This window comes from Anomaloglossus baeobatrachus, chromosome 11 (assembly GCF_048569485.1).
Source record: "Anomaloglossus baeobatrachus isolate aAnoBae1 chromosome 11, aAnoBae1.hap1, whole genome shotgun sequence".
Lineage (NCBI taxonomy): Eukaryota > Metazoa > Chordata > Amphibia > Anura > Aromobatidae > Anomaloglossus > Anomaloglossus baeobatrachus.
The window spans coordinates 168754462-168768063 of record NC_134363.1 but is presented as its reverse complement, the minus strand read 5'-3'; the positions used below and the strand labels follow the sequence as shown (position 1 = coordinate 168768063).

Below are 13602 nucleotides of genomic sequence, written 5' to 3'. Positions count from 1 at the left end.
AAGTTTGGACACACCTCATTCAAAGAGTTTTCTTTATTTTCAGGACTCTGAAAATTGTAGATTCACATTGAAGGCATCAAAACTATGAATTATCACATGTGGAATGAAATACTTAAAGTGTGAAACAACTGAAAATATGTCTTATATTCTAGGTTCTGCAAAGTAGCCATCTTTTGCTTTGATTACTGCTTTGCACACTCTTTGGCATTCTCTTGATGAGCTTCAAGAGGTAGTCACCGGAAATGGTCTTCCAACAGTCTTAAAGGAGTTCCCAGAGATGCTTAGCACTTGTTGGCCCTTTTGCCTTCACTCTGCGGTCCAGCTCACCCCAAACCATCTCAATTGGGTTCAGGTCTGGTGACTGTGGAGGCCAGGTCATCTGGCGTAGTACCCCATCACTCTCCTTCTTAGTCAAATAGCCTTTACACAGCCTGGAGGTGTGTTTGGGGTCATTGTCCTGTTGAAAAATAAATGATGGTCCAACTAAACGCAAACCTGATGGAATAGCACACCGCTGCAAGATGCTGTGGTAGCCATGCTGGTTATGTATGCCTTCAATTGTGAATAAATCCCCAACAGTGTCACCAGCAAAGCCCCCCCACACCATCACACCTCCTCCTCCATGCTTCACGGTGGGAACCAGCCATGTAGAGTCCATCTGTTCACCTTTTCTACAAAGACACGGTGGTTGGATCCAAAGATCTCAAATTTAGACTCATCAGACCAAAGCACAGATTTCCACTGGTCTAATGTCCATTCCTTGTGTTCTTTAGCCCAAACAAGTCTCTTCTGCTTGTTGCCTGTCCTTAGCAGTGGTTTCCTAGCAGCTATTTTACCATAAAGTCCTGCTGCACAAAGTCTCCTCTTAACAGTTATTCTAGAGATGAGAAGGTGTGTCCAAACTTTTGGTCTGTACTGTATGTTAGCTACAGCTCCTTGTAGCCAGAATGGTGCAAAAATGTATCCTTAAAGTATACACTTCATATATTCAAAGTGGAGATGAGCGAATAAAGTCTCAGGATCTTGGTCCTTATCCCTCGGTCAGCGGACAGAACCCTTTGAACCGCCTCTTTCCTGACGCCATCCCTGGTTCTTATTTGAGTCTGCCAACTCGGCATCACCAAAGTCATGGACGGCTAATCCAATGAGGAGCTGACAGGTAGGAGGGGGTTCAAGGAATACTGATGTGGCCACTGGACCAGAGCAAATCTCTTACCTTGCGGTATCCCCAACGCGACTTTGGATTAGCAGGGCTGGTGCAACATCATCATTATAGCAGGACACACAGATGACGTCTTGCCAGCCCGGCTAATCCAAAGCTGCACCGGGTATGCCCCCAACGTAAGAGATTGCCGAGCTTCGTGGCCATAGACTACTGGCTTGACTGATGGAACGGAGTCCTGTGAATCAATCCGCCTCTCAGTCACTGAATGAAAGGAGAGAGAGAGAGCGTTCCGCTGGCCATGCTCAGTAGAACATGATGGAATCCTGCACTGGAATCCGTCGCCAGACGCATGACGACGGAATCCAGCACCACACACATTCATTATGCCTTTTTTTACAGTAACAAAAAACGTTACATTGCGCGTTTCTTCTGCCCGACGCCTACTCACTAAACGACTGATGCGCCGTGGGACGGATGCAACACAAGACCATCCGTTGCAATCAGCCCTTAATAGAAGTCTATGAGAAATAAACAGATTCCTGCAACGGTTACCATAATTCCTCAAGGCGGTGGATTGCAACGGATGCAAAACAACGCAAGTGTGAAAGCAGCCTAAGGCCTCTTTCACACGTACGTGCCTCCAGTACGTGTTTGGCAGGTTTCTCACGTACCGGAGACACGTACACACGTAGCCCTTGGTATTCCTATGGTTTTGGACACACGTAAGTTTTTGCGCATGGAACGTGTGTCCGTTCCGTAATTACGTGTGTCCGTGTGTTTCTCACGCCAACATGTCCGTTTTCTCTCCGGCATCACGGGTGTCACACGGAACGCAAACGTGTCACACGTAATGCAAACGGACCACACGGATGTGACACGCACCGGACAGAAGACGTGTCTGTGAGAAAAAAAAACAAATCTTTACTCACCTTCTGCCGCTGCTGTCACTTGCTGCCGACCGCCGCTCATTATGCTCATTGCATATTCACTTCACTGCGGCCGAAAGCAGCAGCGGGGAGTCTGCAGGACCGGAGACCGAAGATCAGCAGCACAAACAGCGACGCCAGGGACAGGCGAGTAGAAAGTTCCCGTTCTCCGTGTGTCATCACGGAGAACACACGTAGCCCATAAACACGGGTCACGGAGTGCAAAACGCACCTCTGACACGTCCGTGAAAAACGTGCGTGGTTTTTCACGAACGTGTGAAAGAGGCCTAAGGCTTGTAAAACTGAGGACCCTCTGGGCAGTAGATGCGCTAACTTGCTCTACAGAAGGAATTTCCACTGTGCGTATTCATGGCCCTGGGACAAGTTCATACCATCTGCATCGCGGAGGTGGGACTCAATGTGCAAAATTGCTCACGTGAATTGGGCCCAAATAGCTTGCATTGGTTGTTGATATAGACGGCACATAGATTTTAATGTGACCGGACCTTCAAGTGGTTCTTTCCTAAATTTTGGCTATAATACAGCAATAATAAGTATTGTAATAAGCGATCCTAGCCGTGTGCACAGACTGACACGGTGAGAGCTCTGCTCCTCAATTAAGAAATAACGTCTGGGACACCAATTCTGAGTCTGAACTGGGTGCAAAAACCGAAAAAATCTACACTATACGGAGAGAAGGTATGCACACCAGTGACTATGTAAGGGGAATACATGAAATAGCAGAAACTGCTGTGTGAATACTGACATGAAAAATCCAATAGCTATATGTAAGAGTGAAAATGTGAAAATGGAACCTGCATTACTGCCATGAACATATGAATCAAGAGAAATTTAGCTACTGAATTGATCAATGCAATAGAGCCCCAACACTACGCCAAAGTATTTCTCTACGTTGGGGTCCCTAGCTTGTGTGTGTCCTCTCATGCAGTTAAAAATCTTACCGTGTATGGGAAGCTGAGACCCAGGCTTTATATGCGTATAATGTGGACTGGCAATAGGTGCGGTGGGGAGGGTTCACAAACGAAAGACTACAAATCAATCAAGAAATAACGTCTGGAACACCAATTCTGAGTCTGAACTGGGTGCAAAAACCTAAAAAATCTACACTATATGGAGAGAAGATATGCACACCAGTGACTATGCAAGCCAGAGTCACACTTGTGAGAGACTCGTGCAAGTCTTGCATCACATCACCCGACATGGCCTGCAGCTCACCGGATAGGAGCATCTCAGCTGCAAAGAAATATATGCAGCCGACCCGCTCCAGTCAGGAGAGTGTGTGGCCATGCCAGATGATGCGATGTGAGACTCGCGCGAGTCTCTCACAAGTGTGACTCCAGCCTAAGGCTACTTTCACACATCAGTTTTTTGCCATCAGGTTCAATCCGGGAAAAAACGGGTAAAACGGATCCAGTACCGCATCCGTTTTTTCCCCATAGACTTGCATTGTTACCGGATTGTACCGGATGGCTTTGCGGTGCATCCGTTTTTTTCCGGATGCGGCAAAATAAATAAATGCGGCGGCCGGAGGCAACGTAGCTTGCAACGTTTTTTTGTCCGGCAAAAAAAACGCATCGCGCCGGATCCGGCGCGATACGGCGTGTTTTACAATAGAAGCCTATGGACGCCGGATCCGGCGTAATGCGGTAAAAAACGGATGCGGCCGCCGGATCCGTTTTTGTTAACTGCGCATGCACCAATGTAATTAACAAAACGGATCCAGCCAAAAACCGGACGAAAAGGATGCAAAAACGGATGCAAACCGTATCCACCGGATCCGTTTTTTAACGGATCCGGCATAACGGATCCGTTAAAAAAAACGGATCCGGTGGATACGGTTTTCACTTTTTTTTCAGGATCCGTTGGATCAGGAAAAAAAAAGGACTGTGCCTGAATACAGAAAACTGATGTGTGAAAGTAGCCTAAGGGGAATATATGAAAAGCAGAAGTCTTTCGTTTGTGAACCCGGCCCCACCACACCTATTGCCAGTCCACATTATACGCATATATAGCCTGGGTCTCAGCTTCCCATACACGGTAAGTTTTTTAACTGCATGAGAGGACACACACAAGCTAGGGACCCCAACGTAGAGAAATACAGTTAGGTCCAGAATCTTTGGACAGTGACACAATTTTCGCGAGTTGGGCTCTGCATGCCACCACATTGGATTTGAAATGAAACCTCTACAGCAGAATTCAAGTGCAGATTGTAACCGTTTAATTTGAAGGTTTGAACAAAAATATCTGATAGAAATTGTAGGAATTGTGCACATTTCTTTACAAACACTCCACATTTTAGGAGGTCAAAAGTAATAAACCAAACCCAAACAAAATATTTTTATTTTCAATATTTTGTTGCGAATCCTTTGGAGGCAATCACTGCCTTAAGTCTGGAACCCATGGACATCACCAAACGCTGGGTTTCCTCCTTCTTATTGCTTTGCCAGGCCTTTACAGCCGCAGCCTTCGGGTCTTGCTTGTTTGTGGGTCTTTCCGTCTTAAGTCTGGATTTGAGCAAGTGAAATGCATGCTCAATTGGGTTAAGATCTGGTGATTGACTTGGCCATTGCAGAATGTTCCACTTTTTTGCACTCATGAACTCCTGGGTAGCTTTGGCTGTATGCTTGGGGTCATTGTCCATCTGTACTATGAAGCGCCGTCCGATCAACTTTGCGGCATTTGGCTGAATCTGGGCTGAAAGTATATCCCGGTACACTTCAGAATTCATCCGGCTACTCTTGTCTGCTGTTATATCATCAATAAACACAAGTGACCCAGTGCCATTGAAAGCCATGCATGCCCATGCCATCACGTTGCCTCCACCATGTTTTACAGAGGATGTGGTGTGCCTTGGATCATGTGCCGTTCCCTTTCTTCTCCAAACTTTTTTCTTCCCATCATTCTGGTACAGGTTGATCTTTGTCTCATCTGTCCATAGAATACTTTTCCAGAACTGAGCTGGCTTCATGAGGTGTTTTTCAGCAAATTTAACTCTGGCCTGTCTATTTTTTTAATTGATGAATGGTTTGCATCTAGATGTGAACCCTTTGTATTTACTTTCATGGAGTCTTCTCTTTACTGTTGACTTAGAGACAGATACACCTACTTCACTGAGAGTGTTCTGGACTTCAGTTGATGTTGTGAACGGGTTCTTCTTCACCAAAGAAAGTATGCGGCGATCATCCACCACTGTTGTCATCCGTGGACGCCCAGGCCTTTTTGAGTTCCCAAGCTCACCAGTCAATTCCTTTTTCTCAGAATGTACCCGACTGTTGATTTTGCTACTCCAAGCATGTCTGCTATCTCTGATGGATTTTTTCTTTTTTTTCAGCCTCAGGATGTTCTGCTTCACCTCAATTGAGAGTTCCTTAGACCGCATGTTGTCTGGTCACAGCAACAGCTTCCAAATGCAAAACCACACACCTGTAATCAACCCCAGACCTTTTAACTACTTCATTGATTACAGGTTAACGAGGGAGACGCCTTCAGAGTTAATTGCAGCCCTTAGAGTCCCTTGTCCAATTACTTTTGGTCCCTTGAAAAAGAGGAGGCTATGCATTACAGAGCTATGATTCCTAAACCCTTTCTCCGATTTGGATGTGAAAACTCTCATATTGCAGCTGGGAGTGTGCACTTTCAGCCCATATTATATATATAATTGTATTTCTGAACATGTTTTTGTAAACAGCTAAAATAACAAAACTTGTGTCACTGTCCAAATATTTCTGGACCTAACTGTACTTTGGCGTAGTGTTGGGGCTCTATTGCATTGATCAATTCAGTAGCTAAATTTCTCTTTATTCATATGTTCATGGCAGTAATGCAGATTCCATTTTCATATTTCTTTATCGCTTCATTGGGGGACACAGGAAACCATGGGTGTATGCTGCTGGGACTAGGAGGTGACACTATGCAAATAAGAAAGTTAACTCCTCCCACGTAGTATACACCCACTGACCGGAGCTGAGGAGATCAGTTTTTGCTTAGTGTCCGAGGAGGTTGGACACGCAGGGCTGCTCTCAGCCCCTCAGGTTTGTATTGTTTTAAACTTTAGCCCCCGGCTCCATTGCGGCCTGCGGCTCCATTGCGACCCTGCGTCCCCCTCCGGCGGCCTACCTTCAAAATTTAGCTCCCGGCTTTGCGGAACCCCTCGGTATCTGCACACCCTCCAGGCCACGCCCCCAGCCGGTATTCTGTCCGCACGCGTGGGTTTTTCAAATCTCCCGCCTCTTTTCCTCTCGCGCGGCCTCAGTCCTCCCGGCGTCTGACGTCACTTACGGGCGCCAATCCCCCGGCGCGCGTCATCCCTGAGCCTTCACCGGCCCTTGCCTCCGGGTAAGCGGCGCTGCCGCCGCCGCGATCTCCGACCGCCTCCGCCCGGTTAGGTCGATCCTGCAGACACCGGTGCCGCCGCCACGTCCGTGCTCGCCCGGGTGAGCGCTGCTTGAGCCGCCGCCAGGGCCGCTCCACCGACCGGGTAAGCGTTCCTGACACCGCCGCGACTTTCCCTTCCTAGGCTGTTTGCGACGCTACGCTCACCCGCATGCAGTGCTGGACCCAGCGCTCCCCTCTGACAGTGATTAAAGACCCCTGCTCATCTTGCAGCATTCAGTGCGCCACATCTGAGCCCTCCAACAGGCATCTAACCCCCCCTCAGGGCTCATTCTCCAGGGTACTGTTCTCCCTGAACATGCAGTCCTGTTGGTGAGGGGACGGGCTCATTCACTAGGATACCACTTTGTGTAGCAGCCGTATGTCGCACAATTTTATTGTCTCCTGTCTTGTGTTGTACACACATCCCTCCTAGCCCAGATGTGCTCCTGATTTCTGGGTGTTCATTGTCAGTTTTCCATTCTGTCTCCCAGATATTTACCGCCGGTAGCACTAATTACTAATCCTAGGTGTCCAGCGGTATTATGCGCCTGTGGCACAAATTACGAACGTTACTACGGCATTCTAAATCCTCCCCAGAGTACTGTCCTTACACCTGGTTATCCGTCAGGTTACGGATAGATTATAGCGCTCTACCCAGCAATCAGAAGTTCACATCTCGCTACACACGTTGTTACCCGGCGATCCATGACTTGGCCTTTCCGTGATCGTTCCAGTGTCTCCGTGAACCGGTCAGTTTTTTCCAGTGGGTTCCGTGCTTACGCCCTGTGTATGTGTACCTGTCCTCTGTCCCACGTGTCAGTGTCTCTGCGTGCCACCTGACAGTTACAGTGCGCAGTTGCCTTTTTTCTCTCTACACTAGTCTCTACCTGTGCGCAAGTGACACCAGTGTGCCTGTGTTTCTTTATGTACTAGTTTTCATCAGTGTGCTAGTCTCCTACTTGTCCACTATCCAGTGGGCCAGCGTTTCCCTAGGCACTGACCTGCTCCTGTGTGCCAACGTTTCCCTGTTCCTGTTCACTATCCAGTGTGCCAGTGTCTGTGTCATGCCTGATGTTGCAATACCCAGGTGCTTTGGGGATCCTGCCCGCTGTTCCGTGGGCCAGCGTTTCTACATACATTTGTTGGCTTTTGGTGTATCAGGGTTTTCACAAGCCCTTACACTACTCAGTGTAACAGGGTTTCTATACGCACCTGTCTACACCACTGTAACAGCGTTGTGTGAACCTTCCCACTGTTCAGGGGCTCAGGTCTCTATGTGCACCTGTCAGTTTCAGTGTGCTAAAGGTTTTTTTCTATCAACCCGTCCGCCATTCTGATTGAGGGTTCCATAGACCAGTCCACTTACCTGTGTACCTGTGTCTCTATATGTCGGCCCATCTACCAAGGTGCCAGTATCCACTATCCAGTGTTTCTCTATCCACCTACCCACCATCCGGTGTGCTAGTATTTCTGAAACGTACCCTCTATATATTGTGTGCAGCGTTTTATATCCCCCTGTCTACTACAGCGTGAGAGTGATTTGGGGAGCCTGCCCACTTACCTATGGGCCAGCACTTATCAGAACCAGAAGCCGGATACAGCAGCAGGCTTGAGTGCCTTGTTCAGCCTTCCGCTCATCTTCGACCCAGGCGAGAGCTCCATCCAGCACTGCCCCATGAGGCGGCCCGCCAGCAGCTGTCGCATTCAGTGCCAGGTTTCAAGACCACTGATCCTGCCCACTATCCAAGGGACTAGCTTTTCTCCTGATCAGAAGCTGGTTACCGTAACAGGTATGTGTTGCCCTGCTCACTACCCAGCGAGTCAAGCGTAATACCTCACCTGGCGGGTCAGGTATCTCCTTCATCTCTGACTGAAGCGAGGACTGTGGTCTCAGGTACGGCAGCAACTATCACTTTCAGTGCCAGTATTCAAGATCGATGATCCTGTTCGCCATCCAAGGGGCTAGCGTTCTCCAGACTAGATGCTGGATACCGTAATAGGTAGGTGTTGCCTGCTTACGACCCAGCGAGTCAAACGTACTACCTCACCTGGCGGGTCAGGTATTTCCTTCTTCTTCAACTGAGGCGAGGACTGTGGTCTCCATTGACCCCTAACGTGGTACGGCAGCAACTGTCATCAGGTTGCTTCCCAGTGACCCGGGGGTTTTCTCCTGCTTCAGACTACTCATTCAGGTAACCTGAAGGTAAGCCAGGACTCCCTGGCCAGTTCACTTCTCAGCGATCTGCAGCCATCTCCTACCTCACACCATACGTGTAACGTGATCTTGAGGTAAGGCAACACGCGACCTTCTGACTGGAGGGTCGTGTGATTCACTCCCTGCAGCAGCCACGGACATCATGACGCAGCACAGCAGCAGCAGCTCTCATTTGGTCCCTTCCCAGTGGCCCGGGACCTTACCCGACCTCGCACCATTCATCTAAGGTAGCCACAAGGTAGGGTTTTTCTCTCTTGACCGTAAGTTGGCTGCATCGCTTCTTGAAATAGCTGTCATTTTGGTGTTCAATTGAGGTAGGCAAGGTGCAGCTCTGTCCGCTAACCAGTAGGTTGTCCGTTTTGGCTTCCTGCCACCGTCCCCGGGTGGTTCGTGGTAATTCTGGTATCTGCCTATTCCTTGTCTAGAACAGCCTTGGCCGCACCCCCCACTATGGTTCCGGCCAGGCACTGTAAAGGTTTAAGACCATATATCTTTTCTTACATTTTCTCTCTTTCAGATAGAGATATGATTTCCTCAGTCCCCCCACAGTCAACAGATGAAGTTAAGAACCAGGCACAGGATCGTCTACCCAGCATTGGTTCCACGGAGGACCAGCTCCACCAAGGAACTTCTAGTATCCTGACGGCCCAGTCTTTGGGCCCACTCTTCCGGACAAGCTGTAAGGTTTCATATAACTGTCTGTCTACTTTCCACAGCAGAATTCTTCAGGGAGCCCTGAATGCTCAGACCACTGGGTGTTTCCACCCGAACACTCAACACTGCAGCGTCTGGCCCACGTCTGCTCTGCCAATCTCAGTTAACCACCTAGACATGACCTGCTTCCGTTTCAGGCCAAGAGGGGTCTTCATTTCCCCTACCCCGGGTCTACCTTTTTTTCCCCCTCTCGTAGTCATTCTGAATGGCTTTTGGGGATATGCTAGATCTCTCCGATGACCCTGACATACCAAATTCCGCGACCACTCGCCACCCGCTTGGTCTCAGAAGCTTGTGCATTCCTGCAAGTTCCTGCCCAACCATTTATACTCTCATATTCTCACTCATTTCCTTCCCTTCGTCGTCACTTCTTATTGTGACGTGATGATGCGTTTTATAATAATAAGAAGAATATTTCATTCATTCTTCCGTCACATCTTTCTTGTCATCCTCCAGGGATAGGAGTCCCTCCCTGGTCGGCTAGTGCTTCGGCCGACGACATAGGCCGAGCCCTTTCTCGGAGTCCCCCTCGAAAGGGTTTTTCCTTCTCCCACTTCAGGTCATACATGTCTTGTGCCTTTTGTCATTCACAGGAGCCCTCCCCCATGGGGGTTCTCCTTCCCATAGTTCACCGCAATGGTCACCCAGTACCCGATTCCAGGTTCGAGTTTCCCAGTCACGTCATTATAGATGCTAGGGCTCCCTTCTCCTGTCTGTCACGTCATAGTGAGAATTGGTTCTTGGAATTTCTCTGGCTCCTTAACCTTGTCATTTTTCTCCGAACCTCACAGGTTCTCTGGACCCCTTCCATACACAGGGGTATTGTCTCCCATGTTTTGTTTTTTTCCCCGCCTACAGGCTGGTTCGTCCACTAGATTCAGATCACTTCCCTCAGGTGCTGTAGAATCAACAGGTCAGGTTCCCCTATGGCGGAATCCCCTTACACTTTTCTCAAGTATCTTGACTCCCTTGCACCCTCTTAGGCGGTCAGTTTTCCCGTCTAATCATCCTGCGGCAATAATGGGCCAAGGCTCCTTTGGCCTCCGCTTACCTGGCACCTACCTCTACCAGGTGCCCTAGTTCTTCGCTCATTCTTCCCCTCTCAAACGTAGTTCCAGGGCCTGTCGGGTTTCTTCTTCTTAGCTCGACCTATTGCTGTCAGTCGCCTTAGCTCCTTGGCTTATTAGGTACAGACCTCAGAGGATGTAGTTTCTCCTGATCATCCTATTCCCCATGTATTTTACACTAGTTCTTAGTACTCCCTAAGTACTCTAACTCTTCGCCTGTACTTCGGCCCCTGGCCGGGTAGGGGTTCCTTGCGGGGTCTAGGACCAGGTTCCGGTCAAGGAATCTTGTCTCTGCTAACCCTGTTTTCGGGTTTTTTTCTCTTCCCACCCTTGGGGACTGCTTTAGGACGTCCCATCGTTTCCTGTGTCCCCCAATGAAGCGATAAAGGAAAGGACGCGGCTTCGTGCGCCAGTTGGGCTTTTGGTCCTTGGCTGAGTTAGTGGACGAGGCCGAGGGCTTAGAGGACGACCAGTTGGAGGAACGAAAGGAACGAAACTTCGACTGGTTCCTGCCCTGGACAGGTTTCCTGGTTTTGGTTTGTGGCATGGAAGTACTCTTCCCGCCAGTAGCTTCCTTAATAATCTCATCCAGTTGTTCACCGAACAGCCTGGACCCAGCAAATGGGAGCCCAGCAAGGTACTTCTTTGAAGAAGCGTCTGCCTTCCACTCTCGAAGCCACAAGATCCTGCGGATAGCGAGGGAATTAGCCGAAGCCACCGCAGTGCGGTGAGAAGCCTCCAGCATGGCAGACATGGCGTAGGATGAAAAGGCCGAAGCCTGGGAAGTTAAGGCAACCATTTCAGGCATAGAGTCCCTGGTGAGGGAATGCATCTCCTCTAGAGAAGCAGAGATGGTCTTGAGAGCCCACACTGCTGCAAAAGATGGGGAGAACGAGGCCCCTGCCGCCTCATATACAGATTTGGCCAGAAGGTCAACCTGGCGCTCAGTGGGATCCTTAAGTGAGGTGCCATCAGCCACTGATACAACTGAGAGTCTAGACACCGGAGGGTCTACCTTTGGTGAATGAGCCCACTCCTTGACCACCTCTGGTGGAAAAGGGAAACGGTCATCAGACCCACGCTTTGGGAAGCGTTTGTCAGGACAGGCCCTGGGCTTGGTCACAGTGGCCTGAAAACTAGAGTGGTTAAAGAACACACTCCTTGTTCTCTTAGGCAAGGTAAACTGGTGCTTTTCTGCCAGAGAGGGTTGCTCCTCTGATACTGGCGGATTGAGGTCCAGTACAGAATTAATGGACGCAATCAAATCACTAACATCTGCGTCACCCTCGGTCAGATCAATGGGGCACATGGAGGTAGCGTCCGAGCCCCCAGTAAAGGCATGCTCCTCGTCCTGCGAGTCAGCTCGTGAATCAGAGCCGCGGGACGAGGAAGGAGAGGGGACCCTGCGTCTCCTTTTAGGAGGACGGGGTCTGAGACCAGATGATGAATCCTCTGTGAGCTCTGCAGAGCGAGCCGTAGCAGCAGAGGCGCCCTGAGAAGGGGGCTGATGCATGCTCAGAAGAGTCCGGGACAACTCTCCCATGGAGTCGGCAAAGGACTGGGAGATAGACTTAGAGAAGGATTCTACCCAAGCCGGGGGTTCAGCCACCGGGGCCGGAGCAGCCGGAGGGACCACTGGGGAGACTCCAGGCTGAGGCACCACCATGTTAGAGCAGGCATCACAATGTGGATATGTGCTCGGTTCAGGCAGTACGAGCTTACATGCAGTGCATATTGAGTACAGCCTTGCAGTCTTGCTCCTAGTGTGAGACATGCTGCTGAAGTGGGGGCTCTGAGCCAGAATGACCCCCAGAGAATGTATAAGCAGGTCCACAACCGGAGGTTGTGGCTTACCAGACCGTTTGTGTGCCCTCCAGATCCCACAGCCCGGACCCCCAGAGAGATGCTGCAGCCAGCGCCGATCGGTGTGAGAACGCTGATAAAATGGCGCCGGAGCGAGGAGAGGGGGCGGGGCCTACTCTAAGAGCGGGATCCGGAGGGCCAAGGAGATATACAGGGGAGGGAAACATTTCCTCAGAGAGGAGTGTCCCTCCCCTGTGCCGAACGGCCGGTGGGCGGAGCCGCTCTGTCCCTCTGCATGACTGACATGCAGGGGCAGAGAAAACGAAACTAGGCCTCAGGCGAAGCCGGGGCCTAAATTTAACAATGCGGCCGGCGCGCAGGCACCCTCGGCGCGGTTCTCAGGTGAGAACCAGAGAACCGGCCGGAAATGACAGAAAAGTTAAACAGCACACTCTCCCCCACAATAAAGTACAAGGGACCCTCCGACAATAACGTCTCAGATACTTAGCTTGTGAGACGCAGGGCCAGGTCCCTGAGGGATGAGTGCTCCGTCCGGCAGGATCCTGAAAGGGCTGCGGATGGAGACCGGTCTCCTGCAAGGCAGTGAGAACCGTGCTGGCTCCCACTTCAAGCCAGAGCCCGAGGGATGGTGAAGGAGCACGGCATGTAAGGCTCCAGCCCTGAAATCAACCTTAACAACACCGCCGACACAGTGGGGTGAGAAGGGACATGCCGGGGGTCCAGGCTTGGAGCCGCTTTTCTTCCAACTCTTTCCAAAAATGAAAACAGATGAGAATGCATGTGTGGATGTGTGCCTCCTGAACACAAAGCATTGAACTGGCTATATTTGGTTATCCAGGGGGTGTATATGCTCAGAGGGAGGAGCTACACTTTATAGTGTAGTACTTTGTGTGTCCTCCGGAGGCAGAAGCTATACACCCATGGTCTGGGTCTCCCATTACGGAACTATAAGAAAAAGAATTTACGGTAAGTAAACAAAATTCTCTTTTTTTCATTCTAAGGGTACTTTCACACTTGCGTTGTTTTCCTTCCGTTACAATCCGCCCTTTTGGAAAACAGCGGAATCCGTTAACGGATTCCGCTGTTTCCCATAGACTTGTATGGATGACGGATTGTACCAAAAGGACCTGCGTTGCTTCCGCTGGGCGACGCTCCGTTGCTTCCGCCCAGCGGGAGGAACGCAGCATGTAACGTTGTTTTGAGCAGCGGAATTCTCTGGATTTCACTGCGCATGCTTTTTTTTTTTTTTTTTTTTTAATCACAAACTTTATTTTGGCTCGCGGTGGCCGAACGTTC

At 49.9% G+C, this 13602-nt stretch overlaps 1 protein-coding gene across 5 annotated transcripts in view; it reads left to right on the top strand.

Moving 5' to 3' along the window:
• Nucleotides 1-13602, top strand: part of SLC37A4 (solute carrier family 37 member 4) — a 135647-nt gene that overhangs the window by 8860 nt on the left and 113185 nt on the right. Inside the window, exon 1 of one of the 5 annotated variants that reach the window (XM_075327450.1) lies at nt 9279-9380. The exons of the other annotated variants lie outside the window; for them this stretch is intronic. The gene's annotated coding sequence lies outside the window, so the exon portion shown is untranslated. Of the gene's footprint in view, nt 1-9278; nt 9381-13602 lie in introns of those variants that run through there. 5 annotated transcript variants of the gene reach the window in all.